The following is a 12884-nucleotide window of genomic DNA, read 5'->3' as shown; positions in this document are numbered from 1 at the left end:
TTATTAAGTATTTTAACGTAAAAGGAAAAATTTATCAACAATTTCTTATACGAAATATCTTTTAGTTACAGCAGAATTTACTTAAAAAGTCAAAATCTTTTATATGTTTTTAAATTTAGTCAAATCTTTTAATTTAAATAATTTAATTTAAAATTTTATTATTATTTTCACACTTATCAATAAACCAATTAATAGTTAAAGTGATTAATAAATGTGGCATGTTGACTTAGCTAGGCATGCTGACTAGATTAAAATTTTATTTTTAAATTCATGGGACTAAAATTTTGGTAAATTATTTTTTTAATTTAAAATAAAAAATCGAGATAAAATTTTTAGCATGTTATATAATTTTTATTTATAATTATTTATTTTGGTAATTTAACATTAATTACTTAGTTATCTTATGGGTCAAAAGATATAAAATTAGTTATTAGTTTAAGTTAGGTTTCAAACTGGTGGCAACTAGGAAAATAAAGCTTTAATTTCACGTCGATGTTATATGGTGGTAAAATCCCTTCTTTTGTGTAACCAAGTATCATTGAAGCATTGAGATTACATTGCTTTGAACCCAAGCAATGAAGAGAAAGGTTATGGCAGTCGAAGAAGATAGATCGGATAATCACGGAGTCGCATGGTGGAGAGGGCCGTTGCTTGGCAAAGGAGGGTTTGCGTCTGTTTATCTCGCCTATTTGAAGAAACCCAAATTAAGAAGAGCATTTTATCCACCACTTATGGCTGTTAAATCAGCGGAGGTCTCTTCCTCAAGTTCACTTCAGAAGGAGAAAGAGGCTTTCAACCATCTTCGTGACTGTCCCTACATTCTCGAGTGTTATGGCGAAGAAACTACTATGAGTAAGGATGGAAAGATGCTTTACAATCTGTTGTTGGAGTACGCTTCTGGAGGAACCCTAGCTAATCTTATGAAGAGATCGGGTGGTTGTGGGTTGCCTGAATCGAACGTGAAGAGATACACAAGGTCTATTATTAAAGGTATTGATTACATCCACTGTCACGATTATGTTCATTGTGACTTGAAGCCAGACAATGTGCTGCTCATTCCTGGTGGGGATGGTGACTCTGTGCCCAAGATTGGGGATTTTGGATTGGCCAAGAAAGTTCAGAAGACCAGGAAGAGGAAGCTTGATTGTTCTATTGCCAGGACTGCTTTCTATATGGCACCAGAGACTCTCGTTAATAATATTCAGGAATTTCCCTCTTATCTTTGGGCTCTTGGATGTATGGTTTTTGAGATGTTTTCTTGGAAATCACTTTGGGGTTCGAACCTAATGAAACAATTGAAAAAGCTTGCGAGAGGATTGCTGATAGATATGAATTGCCTAAAATTCCTTCTTGGATTTCAAAGGATGGCAAGGATTTCTTGAAAGGATGTCTAGTGAAGAATCATCTGTTCAGATTCACCATTGAGATGTTATTAATTCATCCTTTTGTATCCGGAATAGATGACATAGATAGCAGTGAATTTGGGGAGATTGTGGATTAGGGGTGCGTGGACTCATTCCTGCTCTGAAGATGCTAATTCTGCTAGCTATGAAGTTTCATCCCTGCTCACTTGCAGGTTTCTTATTTGAAACCTAAAAAAGTGGTGCGGGTCTGGCCTGGAGGAGGTCCATCATTATTGATGTCTGATCTTCTCCAAAATGTGCCAGTTGGTTTCAAGAACAAATGTGGAATTAGCATTCATGTGGAAAAGCTGCTGTGATCTTCTCCGTTTATTCAAGGCTCTATTGCTCATGATAAGGAAGCTGCAAAGCCAGGGCATTGCTGCTACATTTTACTTTTCTATGTAACCAATTCTCTACTAAAGGGTTGCAATTGATATTGTTCATTATACAAATAAATTTCAATTTGGTTTATGAAATGAAAAAAAAAAAGTCGCCAAATGAGTTCACTACTATGAATAAGTTTTTTTTTTTAATAACCTAAGTTTGCTTTAATTAGTAATACACATACATTGATCTGGGCACAGAAATGCTTCATCCTCCATTAAAAATGTTGGTTATGCTCTATGCGGGGGAAAACATTAGTTCTCATAAGGGATTCAAGATAAGACATGTTTAGTTGCTTGTTCTATTGTAATCATTTAAAGTTTTTATCAAGAAGTCTCATTTTCAGTTCCCATTAACATTAGAGCAAAAGAACTAATAGGAAATCTGTATTGAATGGATCATATTATAAGAAAAAAATTTTCGGCAGATCTTGTGTGAAACTCATTTTTAAAAGAGATTATATTTAGTGCACATGCACAATCTCTTCAAATACATGGTCCCATCTTCCTAAAATTAAGGAAAATTGAATTTTTATATCTACGGCAGCACTATTTTTTACCCTGATGTATAAATAATTATCTTATTTTTAGAGGGCTTGCACATATTCAATTCTTATAAATGAATACTGCAGCCTCATGCCACTTGTGAAATTTAAAAAAATTCTAATAAAATTAAACATGTTAGATCGACGCATATAAACTCTACTAAACTAATAGCATAATGGGAGAGCTATCATTCTAGTGTAACCTTATCGGTTTTTCTGGATATTTGATAGAAGATCTCCCTAGTTATGCAATAAAGTTAAAGATAAACCAATTGGGAGATCTCACTATCTGTTAATAGTGAAATTGTACTAATAGTGAAATGCGATAAAAGTTTTTCTGGAGAGATGGTTACTTATTATTGTGTGACCCACTTTTATTATTGGGCAATTTAGTCTCTTTTAAATTAAAATTAAAAAAAAATATAACGCTTCTGAAATCAAACTCCTCAACTTTAATTTTGAGACGAATAGTAAGAATTATATTTTAAGCTAGGGGTGTGCATTATTCGGTTATAATTGAATAACCAAACCGAACCTATAAAATTCGGTTGTTTCGGTAAGAGTAAATTCAGTTCTGTTTGATTTTTTAATAATAATATAAAAAAATTTTCAGTTTTCGATTATCTGTTTGATTACCTTTGATTTGGCAGCTGAACTAACCGAAATAACTGAATTTTAATTATTTAATATATTAATTATAATTTTATTAATATTATATTATTTATATTTATTATTTTTATGATTTTATTATAATATTTAACTTATAATTATTATCTTATTAATATTAAATCATATTTATTATTTTTTATAAATAAAAAAGATAAATATATTTTTATTAATATTCTATTAAATAATTAAGAATATAAAATATATATATATATATATATATATATATATATATATATATATATATTTATATTTTTTTTTTCCGGTTAATTCAGTTCTAACCGATAACCGATCGAATATTTTTTGTTTCAGTTAATTTTGGTTTTCTCTTGAGCTTGGTTCGATTTAATTAATAACTTTAGAGTCAATTAATAATTTAGTTAATTGAGAATTCGGTTCGATTCAGTTTGATTAACTGAATACTCACACCTAACTAATATTTTTTTAAGTACCCAAGAATCGGAGTTGATCATATGGCACTCTCAAGTCGGATGCCACGGTCATGTGGAGTGGCTTGTCATGCCACTCTCTATCTTCTTGTTGGATGCATCTATATATATATATATATATATATATACGCGCGCGCGCGGATATGATAAATATGTAACAATAATGATGCAATTGCATGATATTCAATATCTATTCATAAACTGGAGACTATTCTACTCACTAATCTGGTTAGGATAATGAGGAAGGCTTCTTGATCGGATTACTACTACCAAAACAAAAGAATGCCCAAGATCTTGCTAGAAATCCAACAAAGTTTTTCCCAAAAGTAGAACAATTCCTTGCAAAGAAAACTCAATTTAACAAGTAATAAGCATGCAAGGTCTTAGGTCAGCAACACAAAGAATGCGCGGCCAATCTAGAGCCTACATTTTAATTAAACGTCCTCCATCCAACGGTCCACATTTATTTAGCTGCTTAAATGACTCTAATATCCTTTTCACCTTCAATTATAGTTATTTTAATATGATTTTTATCTATAGCAATCCACAATATTATTTTTTTTAATAGGCAAACAAATTTATTAATAATAAGCAAACAGGCAAGCAAAAGCTGCCTTACAATGGAAATTCAAAACTAGGGATGGCAAAAGTTTTTGAATCCAATCTAATTTACTTTGAATCTGATCAATTTTTTTATCTAGTTTCATCTCAATATTGTGTATAAAATGAGGAGGCCTTCTCCCCATCTCGAATCTCCATCATTGCCCCTCACAATAAAATGATATTATTATTTATTAAAAAATAATTTATTTCTAAGTATTTATGGATTTAAATATTATATTTTTAGAAAAAAAATATAAATATATTAGTAATAAACTTATATTTTATTTTTTTAATAAATAAATCTATATTATTTATTAATGAATCGAAATGAAAATTAAAAATAGAAAGAAAAGTCTCCATAGAGAAACTTGCTCCATCTCGCTCCCAAATAAGTCCCCGCTCAACCCGAACTCTTATGGAGGAAGCAATTCCCACTCCTGACCAGCCTCGTTGTCATTCCTAACAAAAGTTTTGATGGCAAGTCTAAACAAGCAAAACAAAAAACTCATTTGCCAAACTACAAAAACAAGACTCAACAAAATATAGCAAACCAACTAAAAAAGACCCAAAGACCAAAGAAAAACTACAATCAAAATGAAACCAAAACCTTAAGCAATGAACCACTAAGAAGATAACAAAAGGACTAAACCATAGCAGCACAAGCAAATTATGTGCAAAAGAAAACACAACCAAAGCTCAAGGAAGGGACACGCCTAAGTTGGAACCACAAGCTATAAAAACCAAAGATACACTAGCTGACTCGTGAAATGTGAAATTGCCAAAACATGCACTAAGATGGATAGGCAATTGCCACAACATCCACAATATTATTGTACTAATTTATAATTATTGTCCATGCTTTAAGAATACCTGATTTAAAGTAATTTAAGAAGCAATAATTCTAAAAACATAATATGTCAATTTTATAAATTAGGATTATGCTTTACCAATGTAAACTTTAAACTTAGAATTGCCCTAAAATGTCTCAAGTAGCTAAGATAATATCGTATAATATTATAGTGACTTTCTAGATTTTCGTGAGTGTTCAAGTCCCACATGTCTAGGAAAATAGTAGTCTAGGTGTCGATGGAATTTCAACAATGTGAAAACACCTATAGAAAGCCCATGAAAAGTTAGTTAGTAAAGTACTTTTTTTCTTTTAAAAAAAATATCAACATAATGTCAAAAAACTAACCATATAAATTGGGATATTTCATGGGTCTCCAAAATTTTTCAGAGACAAAACTACTCACCACTGGTCTTAAATGAAACCTGGCAACGTAAGGATTAGAGTGATAATCTCTGAATGCTAGCTGATAAGCAACTTAGTCAAATTTTCACCAGAATACTTTGTAGGAAAATTTCTTCTCTTCTTTATAATATATTTAGGTTAACAATTCAAGGTAAGATTTGTTCCTGCATGTTTCCCAATGCATAGGGAGTCATTTGGATGTCATGTCATCCCTGGAGGTGGCTGAAAATAGCCAAAATCTGTGAAATCCCATTGGTAGCTAAATTAGGGTTCACGAGTCACTTGACGAGCTTAATCTCCACAATCCACTATTTTGAATGATTTTGATCCCTATGTGTTCATTGGAGGTTGGGGAGGAGGATGGTGATGCCCCAACAAAATAACACATGACATGAGGGTGGGCAAAGGAAAAAAAGAAAAGGCTTCAGTGCAAAACAAAGTGGTGGCTTTCAATTTGTCATGAACGTGGAAAGGGTTACTCATGTAAGCTCTCTCTCTCTCTTTGTCTCTCTCCCCTACTCATAGGGGAGAGATTTAAATACCTATATAAATCTATTTTAAAATATTAAAATTATCAAAAGATTCTTGTAGGTCTTGACTTATTTTTCAAACATACAAAATTATTAAAATGTGTCATACAGACAAATTAAACAAAATTTAATATGGATAAAATGAAAAGATGAAAAAAAAAAAGAACTCTGTCTAAAACTCTCTCAGAGAAATTCTCTCAACTCACAACCTAATCGAGGAGAGCTACGTAAATTCTCTCAACTCGCAACCACATCCTTGATTTGAGGGAGAGGTTACTTCTTGTTGGTGATAGCCCATCCCTCCCTCCTTTTGATCTTTTCTTTTTCCTTTCTTTTCTTGTTTTAGTGTTTTTGTTTTCATATATTTTCTTTCAATAACTCTCAAATATGTGCCCTTTTGAAACAGAGATATTGGAAATTTGTTCTCTATCTATTCTTCTTGATAAATCTTGAATTTATTTCTCTCAAATTTTTTATGGTTCTCTTTTCTATTATAATGATTTGATTTTTAGTTATTATAAATAAATTGGTTTTATTTGGTTGTAGATTTATATCTTGATTTGCAGATATAGATCTTTACCAATGGAGCTTAGTAGTGCAGCATATTCCTCCATTAATGTATAGTAGCTTGAACTTATCTTTGTATATAATATACATCATATTCCTAGAAAAATAGTCTAGGTATGAAAGATTTAGAGAGATTATTTTATTTTCCAAATCAAACAACTAGTGACTACTTGGAAGATTTACATCTTTTATCAATATCATTTTCAAGTAGGAAAGATCCAATATCATTATACTAAAAATCAGTCAATCTTATTGTCTATGAAAAAAACTTTAAGGACAGATTAATAGAATTGAGATGTTCGCCTTCAAGTAATTATATGTAAAGCTTAACATTTTGATATTATTCATGAATTTATGTTTTTCTAAAAAAAATAAAAAATTCACATAAAAATTAAATTAAATCTTAAAAAATATTAATACACTAGAAATAAAATTGTGGAAGATAACAAATTTCATCCACCATCTCTTAACTTTAATCCTTATGTTGTGATTGTGCTTCAACTTCAGTTTATAATATAAAACTCCATAAATGTTGATTTGATAGCAATAAAGCCCTTGTTATGATATGATATGATATGCGGCAAGTTGCTGAGTGATGAACATGCTAATTTTGCTACCTAAGAAGTTTTTATCCTCGCCACTTGCACGCTTTCTTATTTGAGACCTAAAAAAGTGCTATCCATGCGCCTGGAAGAGGTCCATCATTAGTGATGCCTAATTTTGTCTAAAATGTGTAGGTTGGTTTCAAGAATAAACGTGGAATTAGCATCCATTTGGAAAAGCTGATGTGATCTTCTCTTGTTTAGTCAAGGCTCTCCTGCTTATGCCACGGAAGCTGTTAAGCTAGGGACTTACTGCCTATACATTTTACATTTCCATGTAACGAATTCTCTACTAAATGGTGGTTGTAAATTGATATTGTTCATTATACAAATAAAAGTCATTTTTGGTTTATGAAATGAAAAAAGGTGGCCATATGAGTTCACTGCTATGAACAAGTTCGCTCTTTTTTCTTTGTGATAAGCTAAGTTTGCTTTAATTAGCTGTTAGTAGTATGCCCTAGAGCATATCATTTAGTATGTATCTTGTATATATTTTATTAATAAAAGGCATTTCCACTTTTACTTTTACATAATATATTTATGTGTAATAGAAAAGGTCCATTGATATTTTGTTAGAAATATTATTCTTAAGTTGTTAAGAATATGAGTGACAATATTTCTAGCACAAAGTATCATAAATAGGTTCACAATCGAGGATACTTCATAATAAGGACATGACTTATCCAGAAAGATTGTATTCATGTTTGTTCCCAAGTTATTTATATGAGATATAAATAAGATGGAATGGTGAGTCTCATGCCATATAACAAACATGATAGGCACTTATAAATGATAAGTAGGGCGAACTAGTGACACTTATGACAAGCACATGGAGTTTACTCTTGTCAATGTTTTGTCATAAATCATATCAGTGCATATAATCTTTAGACCTGAGATAGCACAGTTATCTTGTATATAAGTAGTTTGAGTTTGATACTGCTTTCATACTTGTACTATGTATGGGTATATGGGCATGTGTTGGCTCTTGCTAGTTATATATGGAGGTAGGTGTTGATCAAGAAGGTATCTGTTCCTCTAAGTAAATAGAGATAAAATCCTATGTTCATTCAATTGTTCTTGATGTTTCAAGTTCCTGGCAGACAGATAGATTTATTCGTAAAAGAGTTTCGATGAGAAAAATCTTTTAATCAAGAACTGGAATTAAAAGAGAACATAATATTCATAGCAAATGGAGTTTGACATAAACCATGACTCGGCTTGAGTTGGGATTTTGTATGAGAGAGATTCTAATGCATGGTAACATATGATTATAGGTTCATTTAAGGTAAATCTTATTACTAATTGGGTGGCCATGGCATGCTATGCTAGGTGTTAACCATGGTCTATGAGGTTCATAAAATGATTTAGAGAAATCATTTATGGTAAGAAAGAGTTCGATGATATTAAGAGTTGATATCATGTCTCATTGCCAATTAGTGATGAGCCTAGTAAGTCACACACATACACAAGTTATCACCTATTTAAATATGATTTAATTAATTAATTAAAGAGTTTAATTGATTAATTAAATAGATTTGGTTTGCAATAAAATTGCAAAGTCCCTAGCATGACTTGAAACCAAATCTAGATTATTGGATGTGTAGTATAAATTAAATTTATATTTAAAGTGTTTAAATATGAATTTAATTGATGAGAAATTAATTAATAGAGATTAATTAATTAATTTATATTTGATATAAATTAATTAGAAGAAGAAAATAATTATTTTGGGTTAAGAACTCAAAATTAAGACACGAGGGCATTTTGGTCATTTTGCAGTGTGACACGTGGCACCATGAGATGGTGACACATGGCATAACACATAAGCTTGCCAAATATTTTTAATCATGTAAGATGATTAAAATCAAGATTAAATATAGGTTTGACACTTGGCACAATGTGATTGGGTCACTTAAACCTAGAGCTAATCAAAAGGTGACATGTGGCTAGGGTTTAATGTGTTAACCTAGCTATTTAAGTGGGGTTATGAAAAGAAAACATAACCAGCAGCCTCTCCTCTCATATGTCACGCCACTTTGAGCCTCTCCAGCTATTTCTCTTCATCTCTCATCAATTCAAAGAGATTAGCCATCAATCTCTTGAATTAAGAACACTAGAAATTGTTTCTAGTGTCCTGTTTACATCTCTAATCTCTTAAAAGGCAGAACTTGAATTTCTAATTAATAGAAAAGGCTTTAGAAGCTGTTCAAGGGCTGCCATAGGTGTTCTTGGTGTGGACAAGCTAGAGGGACAACATCCGTGTCCTCAAGACGAATCTCAAAGGCATGCATACTGCAGCACATCAAGAGGTTAGTGTAATCGTTCTTGATTTAATCTAGGGTTCTAAAATTAATCTGATTAATTTTAAAATCTTAAATGGCAAATACAGATCCAAAAACATATTAAAAGAGTTTTAATATGTTGTTTATCATTGAAATCAAATAGATAAAAATAAATCTTGCATGGTGCATGTGACCCTAGGTGAAAATTTTTGAATTCAATGGTATAATCTTGTGTTTTTCACGCTTCCGTTCCTTCAAATGGTATCAGAGCCACTATATTTGCCATTTAGATTGTTGATTATATAATTTAATTGTGTGTTTGATCATGAGATCAAGAGATTCATTGCTGGTTGGATCATGAGATGTGGCGTCATACATGGTGAAGCCACCATTGGTGGCGGCAACAATGGTTCCATGGGTGGTTCAAGGTTTGGCTTTTAATTCTGCAATTGTTGTATGATCTAAGGCCTATTCTTTGACTAATTAAAGTGTTTAATTAGTTGTTTTAATCACACAATTAAATTATGATTCAAATCAGAATTTTAAAAATTGTTTGAATGTGATTCAAATCTGAATTTTAAAAGTTGTTTGAATGTGATTCAAATCTGAATTTTTAAAGTTGTTTGAATCATATTTAAATCTGATTTTTTAAAATTGATTCAATAAAATTCAGATCTGATTTTTTAAAAAATATTTGAATGTGATTCAAATCTGATTTTTTTAAAAATGTTTGAATGTGATTCAAATCTGAATTTTTGAAGTTGTTTGAATGTGATTCAAATCTGAATTTTTAAATTTGTTTGAATGAGATTCAAATATGAATTTTTAAATTTATTTGAATCATATTCAAATCTGGATTTTTAAGTTGAATATGAGATATTCAATTTAATTTAAGTATGTATGTTTTATTTAATTGTTAAATAGTGATATGCATGATAGATGATCATGGACTATAAAAGACCAATGTGATTGGATTTATTTCTTTTATGTTTCTTTGGGATTGTAAATTAATTAATTTATTTTAATTTATTTTGGGCATGTATTATTAAATTTGTAATATTTTTGGGTTGTAATTTCATTTATTTAAGTTCTTGTAAATTCGCCTTGGTATGCCAAGGATTACTATGTAATATTGGATTGCAAGAAGTTCAAGGAGGTCAAGAGCATTGGTGGGACCAGTGGGAGGAATTCAATATCAAGTGTTGATTATGTACTCCTTCAGCAACTCTTGTAAAATGAATGAATGAAATGCACCTAGGAATGCCCTGATTCAATTCTTGGTGGCTCAGAATTGAATCCCTTAGAAAGTCCATGATCATACCATATTTACTGCTTATCCATGAATGCATGAGATGTATAGGAATGTATGCAATTATATGATATATGCATGCTAAATGGATAATGTGCAAAGTGAGACCTTAATAGTAATTAGGTTGGCTATAAAATCTTCCAAACAAATGATTAAGTTGGAAATGCTATAATTAAAGTAATTATAACATAAGCCCTCCATTGGGGCAATTATTTTAAGAAATTTTAAATAGTTGCATGAGATGCAATTAATTTAAGAGATTTTCTTAAGAATAATTGTTAAGCATGAGATGTTGTAAATATGTAAATGGTTTGGTGGCCAATATTGGATGTACCTGAGGACATTAAAATTATTTGCATAATTATCGGCTCAATGGGATCAACTTAACTAATGCAAGATAAGTCAATAATGGATGTACAGATTTTGAGCATTAGGGGATAGGTAAAGGATTGAACCTCACATGAGATGTGATGGGCAAGGAGTTGCTCACTTATAGTTTATTGTAATTCCAATAATGGATGTACCTGAGGATGATCAATAGAATTATAAGAATTCAATCACCCACTAGAAATCCATCCAACTAGGATTTCCGTTTTCTACTTTGGAAGTGTAGGATTCGCTAAGTTAGTGGGAGGACCAATTTGATTAAAAGACCATAATCATTTTGGTTAATTACATGATAGATTTACTAATTAATCTGGTTATTTTCTGCAGTTAATTTTCTGATAAAAATGAGCACAAAACAACCACCACCATTCAATATCATTGCAAGAATACTAGATCACAACAGTTGACAGGACCTAATCTGTCGATTGGCTAAGAAATTTGAAACTTGTCTGAACCTTGAACATATAGGATATGTTCTATATTCAAATGTTCCTGGTCCCTTACCTCCAGAGGCCACACAAGAGGAACATGATACTTTGGACAAGTGGAAGGAGCATGATATGAGAGCTAAGTGTTACATGCTTGCTTCCATGAGTAATGAGTTACAGAAGCAACATGAGAACATGCAGAGTGCTAGTGAGATCCTCCTTCACCTACAAGAGTTGTATGGTGAGCACAGCAGGAATGCTAGGTATGAGATATCTAAACAGTTATTCCGTATGAGGATGTCTGAGGGACAGAATGTTGGGGATCATGTCCACAAGATGATTCGGCTGATTGAGCAGTTGGAACATCTTGACTTCAACATGGATTTCCAACTACAAACGGATTTGATCCTTCAGTCCCTTCCTGAGTCTTTTGGGAATTTTGTGACAAATTTTCATATGACTAAACAGGAATGCACATTAGCTGAATTACTCAACATGCTGGTTATTGCCCAAAAGAATATGCCAGGCAATAAAGGAAAAGAGGTAACTTTGGTTGCATCTTCTTCTGCTGGAAAGTCCAACAAGAAGAAGGGCAGTAAGAAAAAGAAACCTCAGATTCCTGGTCCTTCCAAGAAAATAGCTAAACAGAAAAGGAAGACTAAAGCTGATAAAGGCAAAGGAAAGTGTCTCCACTGCCAACAGGAAAGTGTTTCCATTACCAACAGGAAAGTGTTTCCATTGCCAGTAAGAAAGTGTTTCCACTGGCCAGAGTATAGCAATCTAAATGAATGCAATGCCATGGTGAAAACCAACTCAAGTTCAAAATATATTTGGCACTTAAGGTTATGTCATGTTGCAGAAGATAGGATTGCAAAATTGGAGAAAATGGGGATTCTATCCTCATTGGGCTCTGAGCCTACTCCAACTTGTGAATCTTGCCTTCAAGGCAAAATGACTAGATCACCCTTTGTTGGACAAGGGCTAAGAGCTGAAAATATTTTGGAACTAATACATAGTGATGTATGTGGTCCATTTAAAGAAATGGCTAGAGGGGGCTTTCATTATTTTATTACCTTTACTGATGATAAATCAAGGTTTGGGTATTTGTATTTGATGAAATACAAACATGAATCCTTTGAAAAGTTCAAAGAATTTAAATCTGAAGTAGAAAATCAAATAGGAAAAAGTATTAAAGCTCTTCGATCAGATCGTGGAGGTGAATATTTGAGTACTGAATTTGATGAATACTTGAGAAAGCATGGCATTGTTTCTCAGCTGACTCCTCCAGGAACGCCACAACTGAATGGTGTATCTGAAAGGAGAAATCTTACCCTATTGGATATGGTACGTAGTATGATGAGCTATACTGATATGCCAATCTCCTTTTGGGGATTTGCATTAGAATCAGCTTTATATATTCTGAATAGGATTCCATCAAAATCAGTTTCTTCCACACCTTATGAGATATGGCATGGAAG

The 12884-nt window shown here is 31.9% G+C and overlaps 1 pseudogene; it reads left to right on the top strand.

The window, feature by feature from the left end:
• The first annotated feature begins 575 nt into the window (after positions 1 to 575).
• On the top strand, positions 576 to 1720 carry LOC131180606 (mitogen-activated protein kinase kinase kinase 20-like; annotated as a pseudogene).
• The last annotated feature ends 11164 nt before the right edge of the window (positions 1721 to 12884 follow it).

Source organism: Hevea brasiliensis, chromosome 6, assembly GCF_030052815.1.
Source record: "Hevea brasiliensis isolate MT/VB/25A 57/8 chromosome 6, ASM3005281v1, whole genome shotgun sequence".
NCBI lineage: Eukaryota > Viridiplantae > Streptophyta > Magnoliopsida > Malpighiales > Euphorbiaceae > Hevea > Hevea brasiliensis.
This window is presented reverse-complemented; position numbering and strand designations above follow the sequence as displayed.